This window comes from Tamandua tetradactyla, chromosome 15, assembly GCF_023851605.1.
Source record: "Tamandua tetradactyla isolate mTamTet1 chromosome 15, mTamTet1.pri, whole genome shotgun sequence".
Taxonomy (NCBI): domain Eukaryota; kingdom Metazoa; phylum Chordata; class Mammalia; order Pilosa; family Myrmecophagidae; genus Tamandua; species Tamandua tetradactyla.
This window is the reverse complement of record NC_135341.1, coordinates 7,972,853-7,994,620: the sequence shown is the minus strand read 5'-3', so window position 1 is coordinate 7,994,620 and position 21,768 is coordinate 7,972,853. Positions and strand designations below refer to the sequence as shown.

The 21,768-nt window shown below is 38.1% G+C and overlaps 1 protein-coding gene across 15 annotated transcripts in view; it reads left to right on the top strand.

Moving 5' to 3' along the window:
• The window catches only part of CHL1 (cell adhesion molecule L1 like), a 200,902-nt gene that overhangs the window by 86,299 nt on the left and 92,835 nt on the right, over positions 1 to 21,768 (top strand). The gene's annotated exons all lie outside the window — the stretch shown is intronic.

The window sequence follows — 21,768 nt, the reverse complement described above, 5'->3', positions numbered from 1 at the left end:
TCTTTGTTTTTAAACCAGGTATTGTATCAATAAATATGGCTCCGTCAGGGCATTTCTGTTAAAAGGCACAATTTGCTTTCCAGTTTCCACCCCACGTCTTATACAGTTTCAAAAGGGAGTTGGACTTGCTAATTGGAGAAGGATTCAATAGAGTGATAAGGAGCTAAAGGTGCACCCAGAATTGCGTACGCCACCAGTTAAATGCCAAAAAGAAATGGAAAAAGTAGAAGAGCTCACAATATTTGATTATAAGAGGAGTTTTTAGTAACCCAAAGCTAAAGAAGTAGTAGCTGCTTAAACACTGTTTGCCCTTTTGCTAGTAAGCAAAAGCAAGGATTGAGGGAACAGAAAGGGATTTACATGTGTAAGACTTAAATAAAAGTAATACCACCAACAAAGCAACAACAAAAAAACGTATTTTAAAGTAGCATGATGTCATGTTAAGAAGGTAGTCATGGATGCAGAATTATAAAATGTTTTGTTCTTAGAAAGTAACTCTCTTTTTCTCATGGGGACCATCCATCTCTACAAAAAAAGAAATGCCAAGCCCCCTCTAAGACAAAGATCAATTCTCTGCCTTTGGATATGTAATTTGAATGGGAAGTATCATTCTACTATAAAAGAAAAACTTTTCATATGGTTTAGGATCTCATAGTTTTATTGAACAATTCATGAATCAGGCAGCATCCCAGTTATATAGATGGAAATCCATATAATGGAAAGGTGAGCTCCTAAAAGGCGAGTATGAAAGTGAGGGAGTGTTCCAATTGACTGATGTTAAGTTTCCATTTTACAAATGGGGGTCTTACAGAGTGCGGACTAACATTAGCTAATACGGTATGTCTAATCTAATAAACTATCTCTGCTGGACCCAAACTGTTTTATCATCAGGTGTTGCTTATCTGCAGTAATGTAGGGTATGTTCCATTGTTTCATATTCTTGGAAAGCCCCTGCAGGTCAATTGCTTTTGTTTCCTGGAAAATCCTTCTTTGGGGAAAGGGGTCCCACCTAGCAACACGCAATGCAAGCAGCCATTTTATTTTACTTAACACCACTAAAGGCAATTTTCTAAGCATGTGAAAAAGACTGATGAAGCAACACAAGGACTACAACTTTTCATATACACTTCCTTTCCTATTAAATATTTGCGATCTGTCAAATGCCTTGCAGATTATCCAGTGAGCAGGCATGCCCCTTTCCACTGAGCCCAGGCTTATGTTTTAAGCAATGACTCTAAGTAGATTTGTACAATCATCTGCTAATTCTAAGTCGCTTCTCATTTGGTATGAATTTAGGAGATAGTGCGCCAGCATACTCCTGCTGAGGGAGGGCAGGAATCAGAGTACAATACTCTCCAAAGAAATACTCCTCTCACCTCCACCTAACTCTCAATCCTTTTATGTCTTTGATTTAGTGAGGAGTTTAGGCACCTTCTTGGTAAATGCTGTGATTTGTCTAGCACATTCTTTGCCATGCACTGCCTAAGGCTCTTGGTGCCTCACGTGAAACTTCTATTTTAGCATCCCACTGTGCACTTATTGAAATAATTGGTAGGCTGTTATTGGCTTTTCTCCACATTAGTATTACTACCGGCCTATCAGTGAGTTAAGATCTATACTCTGATATAGAAATTCTTTATAGAGATATCTTTTATGTATGTTAACACTCATTTGTTGCAAGTAAAAAAAAGTTAACTATTAGTTCAGGAAAAGGAATTTATGATTTAATATATAAAAACTCTGTAAGAATATGGGTGATACTGTTCTTCTAAATATATGGTATTAGGACTTGAATGTTGTCACGTCTCTTCCTCACCCTTCTCTGATTCTCTTTGTGTCCATTTCATTTTTCCACTTGGCCTTTCCATGAGTTTAGAACGAAGGTGACTGGCAGTCTCTGACTCATGTTTCCACAGTTTCATTACCACAAAGAAAGAGGCTTTGGAAACACACAGGGAATCATTTTAATTGGCCACACTTGAGTCACACATGCATCTCTTGGACCCATCAGAGTAGCCAGGAGAGGTTAAGTGCTTTTGACTTCCTGGCTTTGATCATGAGTGCACACCTGGGACAGAATGCATGGGAAGTTATCAAAAAAAAGGAAGAGGCTGGAGGCAGATGAAAACAGTAGGTATCTGTTATGTCTAACTCTTGATCCTTTTATATCTATATTTATACACACACATACACACACACAACAAAGTAAAGGGGAAATACAGACTTAGAATAGAACAGTTTCACTTTTAAAAGTATGTTGAAATATATTTATATGTAATTATATAAATGAAATACATAGTGAAGTCAGGGAAATATGCTGGAGAGAGGAAGAGGGAAGGAAATACTGTGCATTATGGAAAAATAGTAAGAAATATGGGGAATCCTGGAGTCAGCATTTAAGGAGATTAGACAGGAGAGACAAAGTAAAGGATTAGGACAGAGAACTGGCTGGGGGATTGGGAGATAACTATGATGGAGAGACACAAAGATGATGAGAGAAAAGAAGCAGTGATATATAAAAGAACAGGGAAAAAGCAAGGGTCAGAAGGTCTAATTCGTGGAGAGAAAAAGAAAATTATTATCTTTTATTCTCTATTTTTTGTGTTTTTTTCTGACAATTAGAACATTTTGGCATTATTAGGTATCATCATACAGATTGAGAATTGTTGATTCAAATTGTTGAATCAAAGTTGATTTCAGACTTCTAAGTACCTTTCAATATGATATTAACAAATATAGTAAAATTCTCAAAAAATAGTGTTATTTTAAATCAATGGAGGATAGAATGTATTTATAAATATATACATGCTTATATATATATAGACAAGTAATAGACAGTATATATACATTTAAGGCATTCAATACTTGAAATGCTATGAAGAGAAAACAAAGCATCTTTCAAATAATACATGAATGACAGGCATTACAGAAGTGCTTATTCTAATAAAATACTTCAAATACCATTTGGTTGCCACTTCTCCCAGGGTTTGCTTTGTATCGCATGGAGATGATCTGACCTTAAGCTTTTCTTGGCTTCAAAGTGAGTTCCATTCTTGTCTCATTGTTGTGGGACTGAAGAAACAGACCCTTGGTTAACAACAGCAAACCAACTTGATTTTAATATTGTGAATGTCTTATCTGATGCTGGAAATGTTATTTGGACCATTTCAGTGGGCTGATGATTATGGAGCTGGATTAGAGTTCAAATCTAGACCGACTCTGTAGGTTTGCTTGTAGCTAAAAAGTCCACAGTTGCAGTCTATTAGCTGTCCCTCTTGATGGTCAACTGTGACTATGTTGATGGGCTCCTGAATGGATGTGTGACTTCTATCTGAGGTGTATTCAACTAGCCTTCATGGTTTCAGTGGTTATGACTCAGGAAAGAGACAATATATCAGTGTATGAATTATGGTTGATATGTCCAGTGAGCTCTCTCTCAGAGTTTTGTCCTGTTATATCAAATAGACATTAAAATGTGTTCTTTCAGGAAACAATTATTGGACGTTGAGATAAGTTGCCTTATCTCAAATTGGATCAAATCGTCAAAAGACTCCCCATAAATCTGGAGTCTGACCCTGAATCAGATTTCTTAATAATATGAAGGACACAGTTAACCAGGAGGCACGAGTGAACTGGGAGAGGTCCTTGACCCCAGTGCAGCAATTCAGCACGTTTGTATTATAGCAGAGCATGCTGTAGGCTGAGGTTACATAGAAGCTCACTACGTGTTGTGTACATCACGTGTGTACATCAGTTACACCACTTATGTAGAAGGAGCATTTAGGTTATGAAAAATCTTCATTTATGTTCAGATAGTTCTGTAGTTTTTTCCTGGAAAAAGGAGCCTCACCCCCACAAATCTATAGATTCCAGTTTGTTTACCATAAGCAATGCTACACAAACAGCCTCTCCTAGAATAAGGAGATTAGTAAAACAGTCACCACCCTTAAATCTTTTAACAATCTAAGAAGACAAACACAAAACCCACCATCAAAGACAATGAATCCAAAACCTTAAACACAATGAGTGGCACAGAATAAGGCTCTCAATAGGTGGTAATTTCTTTAAAAACAGTATTAATAATAAGATATCAGAATGCTATAGTGTGCAATGTTGGCTCAGCGTGGAGTTCTCACCTGCCATACTGGAGACTCGGGTTTGATTCCCAATGCCTGCCCATGTAAAAAAAAAAAAAAAAAAAATGCTATAACGTGGTTAAATATTTCCGGGAGGGTGTTTAAGCCCAAACTGAGGTCTTGCAAAGCATGGGTGGGTGCTGCTGTGAGACAAAAAAAAAACACACACCAGGCACAGAAGCAGATATAGATTTATTAGGACTTTGAGAGTCTCTGGTGACAGCGTTCCAGAGGGGTAGTATCACACAGAGGGGGCAGGAGTGCTAGGGGCAATATACATATGATTTTAGAATAGAGACATTCCATATAGTATGAGGACATTGGGCCTCTAGTATAATCATTAAAGGGTCTTGAGACCTGATGTTTTACTAAGATTAATGTTTAAAACTAAGATAAAATCAGTGAAATCAGTGCTCTCCGGATCCCATCCCTTTACATCTGTGGGGGAGTGGGTGTGGGTTGTGATTGTTTTCTTTCTTGACATTTGTTCTGGTCAAGCAGGCTGTTAGGTACTTGAAGTTTCATTCCCTTTTAGGAAGGGGCCTGGCCTCCGGGCTGTCACAGAAGGTAAAAGCTTAGTGAACTATGTAATTTACATTTGGACAGACTTCTGTTTATTCATTCCCCTGACATTTATTGAGTATTTTCTGCATGCCCCATACTATATAAGGGTAAATGAAACAGAATTCCTGACTCCCGTGAGCTTCCCGTCTTGAAGGAAGCACAGCATGTAAATAAATAATAAAAATTATTTTAAGGGTCTTTATAAAAAAAATCTATTTTCAGGTACAGAAAAGCAGCAACTTTGGCCTCCAGAAATACAGAAGGCTATATCAATGTGCAAATTAAATCGTGAAAGATGAGTGTGATGGAACTGTATGTACCCCAGAAAAGCATGTTCTTAAGTCTGTTCCATTCCGGTGGCTATGAACTCATTGTAAGTAGGACCATTTGATGTGGTTACTTCGGTCAAGAAGGTAAAACCCACCTCAATTAGGATGGGTCTTAATCTTATTATTTGGCTCCTTTATAAGACAATGAAATTCAGATGGGAGCAGGAGAAAGCCATCCAAAATCTGAAATTAATAAAACTCAGAAGAGAAGGAAGAGACCTGGAAACCCATCACTTTGCCATGTGACAGTGGAGCCAAGGATGGCCAGCAGTCAGCCCCAGAATGCCACAGTCTTCCAGGAGAAAAGCATGACATTGATGAGGACTTAAATTTGGATTGTCTTTTAGCCTCAATATTGTAAGCTAATAAATTTCCTTTGTTTAAGCCAACCTATTTCAAGGTTTGTGCTTGAATAGTCTGGACAATTAAAATAATGAGTAAGCAAAGAAGAAGAAGAAAAGGCCTTTTCAGGGAGAAGTGAGATTGGCAAAGGCAGTAGCTTAAGTGAACACAATGGGGTGCTTTAACTATTTACCATGAAAGGTTTCCTTGTGTCCAATGGTGAGAGAAAAGGGCTGGAAAAGTAGTGGGGATCAGATGACAAGTGAAGCTGATAGGAATGAATAATAAACATAAATAACATTTCTATCAATTTTTGAGGAGGCGCTATGTTTCAGGTACATAATAAGCATATTACAGATATTATATCATTTAATTGTCATACATCTTAGGAAGACATATCTTGAGCTTACAAATGAGAATCTGCTCCAACAGCTTATCAGATGTGGTGTCGGAATGAGCTGTCTTTTCCAAATCTACGTTATCTCTATGGCACTGATAGATTGCATGGGCTGTGTTTGGAGGTTTGCTCATTGTGCTAACTTGGTCAGGAATCTGTGAAGCTGTATAAGCAACAGTGGATGGCTTCAGAGTGTCCACTAGTCTCCTTCTATAGTCCACATCTGTGTCCTTCTGCAGACACCCACGGAATCATAAACCTGGAAAAATAGTGAGCTTGTAATGAAAGTACAATATCAGAACAAGCTGACTGCTTACCCTTTCCAGCCAAATGGAAGCTCCTGAACCCTTCTTTAACACAAATTCTGTGGCCGCCTCTACCTTGACGGTCACCAGTAAGGCAGAAAAATGAACTGGCCATGATTTTGAAGAAAAATTGAAGTTTGGAAAAATCTATGGTTAGAGAAAATTGTCAGATGCCTGCTGTGACATTCCAGAAATGAGGTCACAAGAGTGACCCTGAAGAAACAATCGTGGATCAACTGATCGAAACTAAAACTGGTAAGCTTTGTTGAGGGCATTAGGAAGACTCAAGCTTTTAACTTGGACCACTGGAGTGGGTAGTGATGCTACAGAGATAGAAATCATCATAAAAGGAAAAGAAATGAAATATATTTTTGGGGTTTGCTGTGTTTAAAAAGACTGAACATTGAAGATTGTGTGGTTCAGAGGGAGACATTCTATAGGCACAGAGGAATGTCACCTGGTACAAATAGAGGTAACTGGGTGGAAGATGTGGATATGAGTAAATTTCTTTCCTTTGACTTAGTGGGAGTGCATGGGAATGCTCATTCAGTGGCAGAAGAAAAGGATAAAACCTTATAAAGAAATAAGATCCAATGGAATTGGGAGGTGCGATGGTGGCTTAGTGGTGGAATTTGCTCCCGCCATGCTGGAGACCTCAGTTCGATTCCTGGTGCCTTCCCACATGAAAAAAAAAAAAAAAAGATCCATGAGATTAGATTGTAATTTTTGCTCTGTTATTTATTCAGTTTTTTGGATGCTTGTATCTATATATACATATATATAAAATATAGTCACTTTCACTTCATTTATTTAAGCAGCACATATTTATGGCATTCCTAAGTGCAAGGTAGTATCTTTGGTACTGAAGATATGATGAGCAAAAAGTGAATGATTCTTGCTCTCATATAATTTATAATCTGTTCTAGAGACATACACATCACTCCCATATCACCCTAGTGAATGTATATAATTCCAAGCCCGGGTGAGTGTTCTAATGGTCTTTTTATTCTACAGCAAAAAAATTAAAAGGTAACTAAAGCTTCTGTGTCTACTGCAGATGTTTGTATCAGAAAAGGCTTGCTAAGAAAATGAAGCCAGGTTGAGACCTGAAAGGATAAAGAAGGTGTTGTCTGGGCCAAAGTAATGGAAGTAATGAGTGCCCCTCCAGATTGAAGGAAAAGCATGTGGCAAGAGATAGTTTGGAGTATTGAGGGAGTTAAAAGAAGTACTTGTAATCAGAATTGAAGAGCAGGAGGAACAACAGTGACAGCTGTGTGCAGGGTCCAGACCATTTGGAGTTCGTGAGACACAATAAAGATTTTGAGCTGTGTCCTAAGAATAATGGGATACTATTGAAGGCTCTCATTTCTTTTAAAAGATTATTGACCCGGATATTCTTTACCCAACAATTACTGCCTACATAGGGAGGCCTGAAGAACTAGGGCAAAACTAGAAGGGATTCATCGTGTTCCTAGATGGTCTACATTAGGAGTTAGCTGAGCCTTGTCGAGCTGTATCTGCAGAGCTTCTTCTGCATGTACAGATACACTCAGCTCATTTAAGTGACAGGCCTATTTTGTGGCTCACCTGCTGCTTCACAGGTGACTCATTTAGGAGGAAGGTAGTTCTGGCTGTACCCCTTCCACCCACCCTCACCTCTACCCCCCAAAAAATCAAGAGAGAGTGAAAGGACACTAAACTTTCTTAAAAGAGTTTATTGCAAATCACTTACTGGTAGGAAGGAGAGATCCTAACCCAATGAACAAGTAAATATGACTTGTTAGAGCCCATGGTTACTTTTGAGCACCATCAGATACTGTTGTAGTTTGCTAGCTGCCAGAATGCAATAAACCAGAAATGGAATGGCTTTTAAAAAGAGGAATTTAATATGTTGCTGGTTTACAGTTCTAAGGCTGAGAAAATGTCCCAATCAAAACAAGTCTATAGAAATGTCCGATCAAAGGCATCCAGGGAAAGATACCTTGGTTCAAGAAGGCCGATGAAGTTCAGGGTTTCTCTCTCAAGTGAGAAGGCACATGGCAAACACAGTCAGGGTTTTTCTCTTGGCTGGAAGGGCACATGGCAAACAACGGCATCGTCTGTTAGCTTTCTCTCCTGGCTTCCAGTTTCATGAAGCTCCCCAGGAGGCGTTTTCCTTCTTCATTTCCAAAGGTTGCTGGCTGGTGGACTCTGCTTTGTGGTGCTGCAGCATTCCCTGCTGTCTCCAAATCTCTCGCTTTCTCCAAAATGTTTCCTTTTTTACAGGACTCCAGAAACTAATCAAGACCCACCCAAACAGGTGGAGACATGCCTCCAGTTTAACAGCCATTCTCGATTAAATCACATCTCCTGGGAGATGATCTAATTACAGTTTCAAACATACAGTGCTGAATAGGGATTAGAAGAAATGGCTGCCTTTACAAAATAGGATTTGGAATAAAACATGGCTTTTCTAGGGTACATACATCATTTCAAATCAGCACAGATACCATGGGGTGTTTCAGTGTTAATGGAGTTGATTTTTAGTTGTTCAAAGAAGAGACTCTTGCAATTACATAGCTCTTTCCTGGAATTCAACATTGTCTAGCAAAAGGAGAATTCTTGCTGTGAAAACCAAAACTTCTAAAGAGATGCATCATTGCCGTGTAGTACTTACCATTGTTGTGAAATTACTTTATGGAAATTGCCATCCTGCCTGGGGCTCTTCTTCCAAATAGAAGTTGTTCTTTGGGTGGCTGGGTGAGAGCTTTTATTTATGAATGATTCCCTCATAAATTATACCATAGTCATACCTTAATGTGTATAAACTTTTCCTTTTGACTCCATTAGCTATGCTGAATTCAAATTGCATGACAAACCACAACATTTGTGAAAGCAGAATATCTCTAGAGCTGTAATTTATTAGTCCTAATGGTATGTTAGTAGCAAAGAATAATAGTTTGAGTTCTTCCATTCAAAGGAAAGATCTCTAATAGAAGGAAGAAATTACCACAGCTAAAGTCACTTTGAGTTCACATCAGATTTCATCAAAACATTTACAGAACACCTTCTTTTTCACTGTCGCTTGCTAGTCTCACAAGTGAGACTAGGATATCGTCCTTGGAGTCCCAAAAGTATAACGATAAAAAGAATGTTCCAGAGTTAGAGTAAGTGCTTTTTTGTGCTTAAAAAAATCCAATAAATGAATCACTGTTGGGATGCTAACAAACTTTAGAATGGTCACAATACTAGTGGTGACTTCTGTCCTAAGTGTACATTTTATAGCCAGAGAAATTTACAATTTTTTCAGTGTTCTCTTCAATAATTCTTTGCTGAAACTAAAATTAGAATAACTAGCAATATGTGACTTTCCCAGAAAAAGCTCCATGCTCCTTACCTGTTCTATAAATATCACTCTATAACTTGCCTTTTTCACTTAACATGTCATAAATATGATAGCAATTATGTAACAATAGATATATAATTTACTATACATTATGTTAGGTCGGGAAACGGGGAAAGGAACTGCAACTGGAGCTGCGGAGGCTGTCACCCCTCCCAAACCTGACTTCAGAACTAATGAACTGCCCCTTCCAGACGTCACCTGACCTCCATCCTTAAAAGCTGCCTGTGCCAAAGCCCACGCGCGCACTCACCTCCCACCATCTTGGGTTTAGTGAGTTCTGCCCGGGAGCGCAGAAATAACCCTCCCCCACTTAAAATTTCCTGGTGTACCTTTCCTCTTTCTCAGCCTTTCGCCTCCTAAACCTTTCATCTGGTGCCGAAACCTGGGAGAGGAGCACGGGTGCTGCCTGCCTGGCCAGAGGCACCCCGGCTTCCTCTCTCCTCCTTTCTCCACATGGCCAGTGACAAGGGATCCTTTGGCCCATTGCTGCATCCACCACAGATTGGGTAGGTCCCTTCCCTCCTAGCCCTGCTGCTGGGTCTCATGGTTCGGAGAGAGCCTGTCTGTTAATTACTCTCCGAAAATCATGAATTCACGTCAGGTTCTCTTCCGAGGGCTGAGGTGAATGGGGACGCCTGCAAGCCTCACGCCCTTTTACCGGGACTCGAAAAGCTGTGGGGATGCCCCACTTCTCATTTCCCTCCCAAATTCAGGACCAGGACCTGAAAGGGCCTCAAACCAGGGTGAGACGTCCCCTCGGGAGATGAGCTCCCACTCGTAAGAGCTCCGAGGACTCTCTCAGGGTGTTGGGATGCCGACACCCCCTGGGCCAGTCCTTTCTCCTTTGAGACCCATCAGTATGGGCAGTAGGTCCTCTCTCATGGGCCTGAGAATGCAACTTTCAATTTTAATATCCTTATGAACCTCCGCAACTTTTGCCAGAGAAATGAGAAATGGGCCGAAATTCCTTATGTCCGGGCTTTTTTCCTTCTGCGCTCCTGCCCCTCCCTTTGTATCCTCCTCTCCCTCACTCTACCCTCCCCTCCCTCCAGCGGCACTCCAGTCGCCATCTTGCTTTTCACTCCCCCCTTCTGCTTCAGCGACATCTCAGTCGCCATCTTCTCCTCCTCTTCCGGTGCCGTCCCAGCCACCATCTTGCCCTCCTCTCTCCCCTTCCGCACAGGCAGCACTCCAGCCGCCATCTTGCCTTTTTCTTCCTCCTTCTCTGCTGGCAGCGCTCCAGCCGCCATCTTATCCTCCTCTTCCATCTCCATCCAGTCCCCCACTGTCCTCAACAGCCTTTCCCTCCTCACCTATAAGCTCTCATATCCGCTCAAAGAACTCTTTACTGTCCACTACGGGAAGTGGCGGGACCTGAGGGGTTAGTTCGAGTACGCACCCCTTTCTCCCTAGTTGACCTCTCTAATATTGAAGAACGGCTAGGTTCATTCTCCAGTGACCCAACCGCCTATACTAAGGAATTTGATTATCTAGCTAATGCCTATGATTTAAACTGGTGTGACATTCATGTAATCTGCTCTTCTTCCCTAACTACAGATGAAACGGACTGCATTTTCAATGCAGCCAGGGCTCATGCTAACCAGGTGCATATAACCGACCACACCATGCCGGTAGGGGCCGAGGCTGTGCCAGACCAGGAGCCAGGGTGGGAATATCAGGTTGACACTCCAGTGGGGAGGAACGGATGACTAGACGGGACAAAATGCTTACATGCCTCACAGCCGGCATGCAGAAAGCTTCACATAAAGTAGTAAACTTCCATAAGCTAAGGGAAATTACCCAGGGTCCTGATGAAAACACGGCTGCTTTTCTACCCCGGCTCACAGAAGCCCTCTCCCAACATACCCGTCTGGACCCCGACTCGGAGGCTGGTAAAACTGTTTTAGCCACACACTTTATATCCCAATCAGCTCCAGATATAAGGCGTAAACTTAGAAAAATTGACAATGGTCCTCAGGCCTCTATCCATGACCCGGTAAACACGGCCTTTAGAATTTTTAATACTCGTGATGAACTGGAGACGGCAGAAAGGGAATCCCGGGACCACCAAAAGGTGAATTCACAAACCCAATCCCTGACTGCAGCTCTGTGGCTCACTTCAATGGAGAAGAAGCTGGCTATGACTAATTCACCACCAGGAAAGTGCTTCAAATGTGGCCCCGACGGACACTGGTCCTAGGTTTAGGAGGTGAAAGGGTAAGAAAGAAGAAAGGTACACCAGGAAATTTTAAGTGGGGGAGGGTTATTTCTGTGCTCCCGGGCAGAACTCTCCGAACCCAAGATGGTGGGACGTGAGTGCACGCGCGGGCTTCAGTGTGGGCAGCTTTTAAGGATGGAGGTCAGGTGATGTCCGGAAGGGGCGGCTCATTAGTTCTGGAAGTCAGGTTGGGTGGAGTGACACAGCCTCCGCAGCTCCACTTGCAGTGCCCTTCCCCATTCCCCCGACCTAACACATTACATATATTTCTATAAAAATATTCTGTAAGTGTTTGTATCTTAATTGTTGACTGGGAAGAGAGGAGGGGAGATTGGTAAAATTTAACTTTTTGTTTGATGCATTCTTTGCCTTATTTTCTTCTGAAAAGATGGGAATATATTTTTATTGTAAAATCAATAAAAGCAATTCATTAAAATGGTAGGTAACAAACACTGAATATTATTTTAAAAATATTTTTAGTATTGGAATCAAAAGTTTTAAGATTATTTTATGTTGCTACACATATGTGTTTAAGCAAGCTGTGTAACTCTACTGCAGAAATCACATCTATCATACAAATAAAAGGAGGTAATCAGTTCTAAATGACATAAGCTGATATTCCTTTCTTGTTCTTATTTCTTATTCATGGAAAGAGAGTACAAGTTATGAAAGGTTTAGGAATCTAGGTCATCAGCCCAGGATTCTGTATTAATTCCTTTCATAAAAGACAAAGGATAATCAGTCAAGTTTGTCAGCTCTAATGCCATCATATGAGCAGAAGAGGAGCCGAAGGAAATTATAAGCTCTTTATAAATTTCTAATACCTGGAAATCAAACTTTGTAATATATGGCTTGAAGAGAATAGTATTGCTTTTTAGGATTATGTACATTGACAGGCATAAAATTTCCAGAAGCATATCTAGGCATTCATAAATCTGTTAGACTATTTGAACATAAATGACCATTTTTTAAAATGAAATTTGAATTAAAAAATCCCAATTTAGTCAATCTCTAGCATGTAATTTCATATAAATATTATTTCCCTAATAAGTCTCCCTGATCTCAAGGATCAAAGTTGATTTGATTTCTTATATTCCAGCTTATATTTTTATGAACCATAAATTTTAAGAAAAAACTGACATAAAAAAAGAAAAACCCAAAAACTATGGCCTTTAGCATTTCGAACCAATGCATTTCCCAGGATACTTGTGCCTCAGAGATTGGAAAAATGGATATGAGGACAAAGCAGAAAGGATGAAAAAATAGCAAATGGTTGTAAAATGGTAAAGAGTTAGAAAATCAGAAGTAAGATACCCCAAACCACGGATTAGTTATCTTCACCACGTGAACTTGTTCTTCCAGAAAGAATCTCTTAATGTCCTTTTCATGGCTTAATACTGATTAGTAGTTGATAAATATAATAACCATCCTAGTTACTGGAAGATCCTAAGTTTCCTTTGATGTTTAAGCAAAAATAAAACCATAGTCATGTGCTACTTGTTAAAATTCATGCCTTAACGCCTGGAAAATGGTCTCAGATTAAGGTTAATGCTATATAATTTTCTCAGATTTTTACGAGTATCTTCTCTGACATTGCTCCCCTATAGAAAGTTAAGCTATCCTTCCAGTTGGAATTAGTGGGCAAAACTATTTGGGGTTTAAGTGTTAGGACCGATCAGATTCTTAAGCCTGGAGTACCATGAAATTGTGGGCTGTAGCGCTCATTTGGTTTTTCTACCCTAGTCATGCACAGGTGTTCGTGTCTGAACAAATACTTCTAGCAAATGTATCTTGACTAGCACTTGTTCTACTATGGGACACTCTGCTAACATCCAAATCCTACCATCACCATAATTGATGATGAACAAGCCCTCTGATATTTTTCAAAGTAAAGATAGCTTAAGTACTTGTAGCAACCAATTCTGCTACTTTTCACTCGAGATTTGGAAGAATTTTGATTAAAGCCGTTTGAATTTTAACTAACTGCATTTATGGGGTAGATTAAAATTCAGTAACACATATATAAGTATCACACAGTCCATGCTGAAGTATTTAAAGTAAATTTGCTTCTGATCGCACTTGTCAGAACCACTCATACCTCTGAGTATGAGTTGGCCCTGTATAGGCACTGATAAAGTTAATGAGATTCATTCATTCTTAAAGTTGTATTTCCATTAGCTTTTATAAAACCATTGCAATGTTTCACTCAATATTTTCCACATTCAAACCATATTTAATAACTGTCTAAAAATTTTAATATATGAGTTGTCTTTGGGGGATTTAGAAAAAATTAGGTATTCAGAGTTTATATATATGCTACATTTATGCATGGTATATTCTTTTGTGGACATATATATGAAATTCATTCATTCCTTTATTTATTCAGAAATAGTTTTATCTCTAATATTCTAGGAAGGCATCATCAGGATAAGTAAGATCTGGTGCTAGCCTCAGGAAGTATATAATCTCTAACAAACATATGAATGAGGCAGTTGCAAAAGCGACCTACGAGCCCTCATTTCATTTATAAGTAGAGTGTGCTCACTTAAAACATTTGCTTAATGAAGAAAAGTGGAAAACATGTTTAAACCACCCAAAATATAGGTGTACTTTTTCTAGCAAGTTTTCAAATTTTAAAATGTAATCAGTTGCAATCAAGCATTAGAAACATAATTTAAATTTTTAAAAATTCCAATTTTCTTGCTTATGGTTGATTTTTAGCCTTCATCTCCAGAGTCAGTAAGTGCTGTTTTCATATCTGTTTATGCCATTGTTCTCTTAATGGGAAATAAAGAAAGGGGTTTTCAATTTACCTGGAAGTATTCCATTCCCTTTTGAAAATTCCTTTCTGATACTGAGCAAGGTATAAATACAGAAGGAATAAATAATAGGGATAGTATGTAATGATAGCGGAAAAGTAAAAGGAAAAATAAGAAATAAAACTATGATCCTTCACCTAATTACCAGCAAAATAGCAGTATCCATTTGCTAAAAGCAGTTAGCATTCCTATCATTTTAGGTAGCATGAGGTGGAGTGGTGGTGCAATCTTGCAGAGGAGTTAGGAGGAGGCTTTCTTTTTAAGAATTCATTTCCTATTTAGTTATAGTTTGGATTCTGCTATAACTGCTTTCTTTCTGCATGTTGTCATTTTTTAATTTTAGGAAGTTTGTTGTTTATTTTAGATAGGATTATAATCTAGAAGTTCTTTTATTGATATTAGTAGGGGACTTCTTGGTTTAGATGATATGGAATGATGTAAAGTTTGAGGTGCTGATAAATTTTTCCATGAAGAAAATGCCCTATTAGATTATTTTAACCAGTTTTACTGGGAGATATTAGTGAAGGAGTGCTGAAATTAGGAAATTCTCCGTATTACCTCCATCCATTTTTCACTTGATTAATTTAGTATGGTTTATTCTGACAGTCAATAAATGTCTTTACATCTTAAAGAATGTAATCTCCAAATGGTTGTAGATAAAATGGTTAAGAACAATAGATTTAGAAACTGACTTGACTGGTTTTATAGTGAGCTCACCATTTTAGTTGTAAGACTTTTGGCATTGTGTATTTTAGTTTTCTTATACGTAAAGTGGAATTTATAATAATATCTAGATCATGGAAATGTAAGAATTAAATGAGTTGTCTAATGTGAAAGCAATTATGACCCACAAAAATTGCTCAGTAAAGATTAAAACCTATTAGTTATTAATATTTTTGTTAACATGATTAGTGGCTGACTATAGCTCACAAAGCTTTCTTTGATTACACATTCACACACCACACAAACACACACACAGGTAAAAGTTCACTGAGCTGTACACCTAGGTTGAGTACATTTTAGTGCATCTGAGTTTTTCTTCAGTTAAAAAAAAACTCAAGATGGCAATCACTGGAAAATAATCACTGGTTTTGTGACAAATGACCTAGACCATGACATATCTTGGGACGTAAGATCATTCTCCGTCCCTGGAGTTAAGTGATCTTTGTTTTTGTTGGTTTTCTCTCTTATCCTCCATCATGGAAGAATTTGAAATAGATGTCATGACAGTATCCTTTTTAGTAAGAATTTTGAATGAGTAGTTAAAGGGGAAAACCAAAACAAGGGCTATATTGTTATATTCTTGTCAGAACTCAACTTCAGTATTTTGCCCTTAAAAGCAGTAAATAGTATAACTGAGCCCATGCGATTATTTTTAATTAAAGCTGTCATTTTTCCAATGAAATTAATTTCTGTATAATAAAACCTACATTTCTTTGATCAACTGCCTAAAAATATGCAAGCTCTGGATGGAGGGAGGATGAATTAACATCCCAAGGGATTCCTTTGTCTTGTCGCATCCGTGACATGAAACAGTTTGAATGGGTATGGCCATAATGTGCAATCTTTCCTTTGTGTTTTGAGTGAAAAGCCATTAACAGTTATTTCAAGATTACTGTCTTTATGACACTTGTAAATTGATTTATGGCATTAACAAAGCAGGTGCTTGAACAAACGCTTTTAATTTTCTTTGCTTTTCTCCTTCTTCAGTTTCAAAGTGTTGAGTGATTCAGATTAAACTTCTGGCTTAGGGAAATATGCTGGACCTCCTCCCATAAAATATGATTTCTGAACCAGGAGAATAGTTTACTCTACCCTGACAAAAAAAATAATGATAGGAATTTCAACAATGGACACTTGAGTCCAGTAGGAAGTGAAGGTGACCTCGTCCCATCCTGAAAATGTCAAATAACCTTATATGAGACACCTTACCTGATGCATTGCAGTGATTTTTAAACCCTTCAGTGTGGAGAGAAAATAAAATTTAAAACATTCCACATCGCAGCACCGTCCCGTACAATTTTATAAGTCTATTAAGTTATTTTTAAAACTACAATTTGGATGTCAGTGTCATAAAAATCCCTTCCTGCTGACTATAATAAAAATTGCTGATGTATTTCAAGCTTCCTGAGTAGAAAAAATGTTTAGTGAACTAGCATCGGCTGGTGTACATGAAGTTAATTCTAAGTCTCTAGAATTGATGGTGGATGAAACAACTTAATGCGGTTTCTGTGTGGAGTGGGATGTCAACACAGCACAGTTTTTGACTGTATCTATTCCGTGTCATCTTTGGAAGTAGCAGATGGACTGTTGCTGACACCCCTGCTTTGGGGAGCTGTTGCCATAGGAACGAGGGTTTTAAAAATAGTGATCATAGGAGTTAACTTTTTTCTTTGGGTTTGCCTTGTTAAATCTTCTTCTTACAATTTTGACCTGAATATGTTTATGAATAATTTGTATTGAGAGAAAATACCAAGGATTGAAATGACGAAATAAAATTTCCTATCCCATACTACCTGCCTTCCTAAACCACTTTACGTCCATTTATGACATGGGTCAGATTCTGTTCACCTCCTTGTTTTAAAATTCAGGCACATAAATTTGAATAATATTATTTACTCACTGAAAATGTACTTACATTTCAATGGGACCATTAGAGAACAGTAGTCTTAAAGGTTTTGAGTTAACCTGACCCTGTTACTATTAGGTGAAAATAAAGACGATAATGATTAAGGAATGATTATTCAGAATACGACATCAGTAGCCAGAGGACTTTAAACTAATTTGAGAATGTTTCTGTTCAGTTTAGAAGGATGGACTATATACAAGTGCAGAAAGTGAGAATATTTTCTTAACCCATTTTATTCATTTTGCCTTTCCATGTTTTAATTTATTAATGGAATTTAAGGCAGTCTCCAGTGTGTGTGTGTGTGTGTGGGGGGGAATGCAACATAGGTGAATTAAGAATCGAAGCACAAAGGAAATTTCAATGATAATTGGAGTGTATGCTAACAGTTACCCAGGATTAAATAATTGCTATCAATCGGGCTTACTTTTCTCTTTGGTTCGACTGTAACTTTCCAAAGCATTAAAGCAATAAGGAGTAAACACTGAGTTACATTATTTGCTCGTGCTATGTATAAAGAGCATACGCGTGATGTCCAAAGAGACCCCAAACTTTCTGAACTTAGTTCAGACAGAACAGTTATTGATAGCATGGTAGCTTGTCTTTTTGTTCTTTGTTTTTGTTTTAAATGTATGCCAGTGGGCATTTTCATGACATTGTCCACTGTTTGTGTAAAGGAATCTCACTCTGCTGTCAGAATATTTATTTCTGATTTCCATGCATTGAATGGGCTTTAAAAGTATCTCTATTATGGAATTGCTAAAATATACCCCAAAACAGAATAGTGTATAATGAAACCCCATGTGTCTATTGCACAGCTTCCATTGATCAGAATTGTATCAATTCTTTTATTCTCTCCTCTCTGTATCAATTAGCTATTTCTGCATTGTAGACCACCCCAAAACAGATTGATTTAATATAATTAAGATTTAATTATCATAAATCTGTTCTATTTGGATTATGCTACTGATCTAAGCCAGTCTTGGCTCAGTGACTGGGCTTGCTCTTGCATCATCTTGTGATCAGCTGGAAGGTCTTCAGGGCTGACTGGATGAAGATGGCCAGACCTGTTTGATGGTCGGCTGGCTGCTGGCCAGAATTAGAGAGGGTGATGGGGCCACGCCTCTCTAATCATCCAGCAGGCTAGCCCAGGTTAGTTCTCAGGATAGCTGGACAGGATTCTATAAAAAACTGATAAAGCCTCTTTAGACCTTTTGAGGGCTATGGATGGAACTGGCAAACCATCACTTCTACCACCATCCATTGGTCAAAGCAAGATGCAAGGCCTGTCTCAAGGAAGTAAGGAAGTAGCTTTCATCAGAGAAAGTGTAAAGTCATTATGCAAATTGTGTGGATACAAGGAAGGGAGAAGAAGTGAAGACTTATTTTGTGATCAATATATCACACTCCCCACTTTTTTTTTCTTGTTTAGACTATTTTAAATCATTATCACTTCTTATCCAAATACTTCACTGAATAACTTTTTATTTTTTTAAGTCATCAGTATTTTATAACTATAGTTGAATCAGGATATAATAATATCCTATTATTAGTAAAAACATCATCATTACCACTAATAATACAATCACCATGACTACGATTACTATAAGTTAATTTCATGTATTAGTTTATACTTAACATATATTACCTCATTTAACCTCCATAAGTGTGTCCATGACCACATAATTAGTAAGTGATCATTTTGAACCCTGAATCTCCTGGCTTAATTCTTCGTAATTTCAGTCACTACAGACCACTCTGTCCTGCTGGCTGGTCAGCAGGCCACAGTAACTTTGTGTTTATGTAAGACTTGGGGAGCCTTGAAGCCAGCACAAAAGAACAGGGGCTGGACCAACTCACTCTTTTCCATTGTTAAAGGCAGAAGATGAAGTTACTTTTAGCTTTGCCACCGTGGACCTCTTTTAAGAACACAGGAGGCATCTATGGGGTCATATGTGGTGCTGATGATGAATAAATGGTACAGTTTATTGTATTTTGGAGAAATAAAGGACTTCATTTCCATATTATTTAATTGAAAGCTGTCCCCAACTATATGCTTGCCTGCCCACATTTCCCTCTGCTCTAAACAAGTGCAATCTTAATCCTCATCACAGGATTCTCACTGGAGAACCTGAGGAAGTTCAGAAAGGGTCATGTGTATTATATGACTAAGACATCTATTTTCTTTTGAGTTAGATATCAGGGTTGATTTTCTTCTGTTTAAGGAGTTGTGATAGTAGGAAAATTTAACACAGTTTATCCAGATTAATGAAAATGCATCGATTCACTTATAGGTCTGAGTTATTTGTCATTAACATATACAACTAGACATCAATTTTATGTGACTGGGCCTCAAAAATATTTTAGTATATTTTATGCTTGTCTTAGGCTCAGCTCCTTCCTGAGCCCAATAATTACTTTTATCTTTGAGATCTGTTATGAGGCATTAAAGTTATATTCTTTCAAGAAAGATAAATGGGGACATACTTTTATTGCTAGCTTACTGTTGCAAAACAGAATTACCAAACAGTATGCCCTTTAGGTATCTGACAATGAAATTATAAACTCACTTTCCCTTTTCAACCTGAAAACTATTTGGGGGGTTTTGTCATCACCTAATGGAGCTCTGATTGCAGGTGCTTACGTTTTAATTTCCGATGACTTTAATAGCAGCCTCTTAACATATCTTCTCAGGTAAATTGAAGCTAATCTCTGCAGAAGATAAGGTCAGATGTAGAATTCACCATTATCTGTATTCTATAAAGTGATGATATCATCAGTGTTTCTTATATCTCTTAACATATACTGTTACTTTAAGCCAGGGGTTTCACTGTGGCAACTTTTTATGGAATGGAATGTCTTGAGTCAAGAGCGTGTACTTAAAACCGTTAAAATCACCAAAGTCTGATCATTACTATTGAGCAATTAGCATCTACGAGCTCTTTTATTAGAACAATTAGAGATCATTGAACTTGGCAGCCTAAATCAAGAGATTAATTGAAATTGAGCCTGTTCTCGCTTATTGGGCTGTCTAGCATTTTATTCCCTATTTTGGGTGGGTGGGGAATGATATATGATATATTAATCTGGAAAGGTGGCATCCTAATAGCATCATGATTTTGAAAGCCTAGCTCCTTACAAATAGAAGGCAGCTCATAAAACAAATACATGAGAAGCCCTGAAAGCAACCTGTATTGACTATTACTGGGACAGAATAGTAAGAAGTAGAATGCAGGTAAGGAATGTATTTAGATGTCTTATCACGCTGTTTCAGAGGAAAGAAAAGGGATATTCATAGAACAAGGAACGTTTTGGTCTTGGTCTTTTCTTCTGAATTTTCATCCTAGAAATGACTACCTCATTCATGCCTCCTAACATTGAAGAAATAGGAAGTCAGTTTATGTAGTCAAGGCAGAGTTCAGCTTTTTACAATGAAAGGAAATTTTCCTACCTTTTATTCTGTTTTTTAGATTAAATTCATCAGGAAAGTGGGTGTCAATTAACATGGTAACACTTTTGATAATATCTTTAATTACCTATATAAGTTACTTGTCATTTTAGGAAATATTCAGAACCCCACAAGGATATTTTTTTCTGGTTCTTATTTTACAGATGGCTGAGATAAGAATGTGTTGAGTAACCCCATTACTCTAATTCAAGAACAGAGTAACACCATTTTTTTTCAGGAGGAAGTCCTTTCATGATCAATGTAACTTTTCTTAAATCAGAATTTAAATGGGATTGCTGTCTATTTGAACCCCCCCCAAAATCATATCACAAAATAGCAGCATAGCATCCTACCAAAAGGGAGGAAAGAAGTATAACAAATAAGATATCAGTGGCTGAGAGAGTTCAAATAGAGCCAAGAGGCTACTTTGGAGGTTGCTCTTATGCAAGCTTCCGTTAGACATTGCTACCTATCATAACTTGCCAAACCCCAACCAAAACCATTCCTGCCAATCCTAAAGAACACCTAGGGCCATACATAAAATTCTGCAAAGGCATGCACTAAGGGTAACTTTCTAGAAACCTACAACCTCTAAATAGTTCCATCTCCCAACCAACTAATTCCATCTCCCTATCCCGTATTATTGATAGCCCCTTCCAATATGAAAATGTTAGAATGGTCATAGCCCAAATATCCGTAAACAGTGGAGGAAAGATCAAAGGTGATGGTGGAATTATACGGAGAAGGTAGAGTTTAACAAATGAGTTTGATTGCTGAATCATTATATTGATATCTCTTTTAGTCTCCAGTATATTAGAGCAGCTAGAAGTAAAAACCTAAAATTGTGAAACTGTAGCCCATACCAAAGTCTGAAATCTGTTCTACAACTAATTTTTACACCGTGTTTTGAAATTTATTGCTTTTTTGTATACATGTTATTTTCCACAAAAAAGAAAAAGAAATTCGATTGTGATGATAAAAAACTATTTATTGCTTCTAGCCTCTAATGTTCTGGAGCAGCTAGAAGGAAAAATGTGACATGATGGTAGGTAGCCCATGACAAACTCTGGGATCTGTCCTTAACTACTTGTTGAAGAGTGCTTTGAAAACTATTGCTTTTTTCTTTCTGTGCTTTGTATATATGCTATATTACACAATTTAAAAGTAAAAAAAAAAAAAAAATCCCAACAGCACAAGTA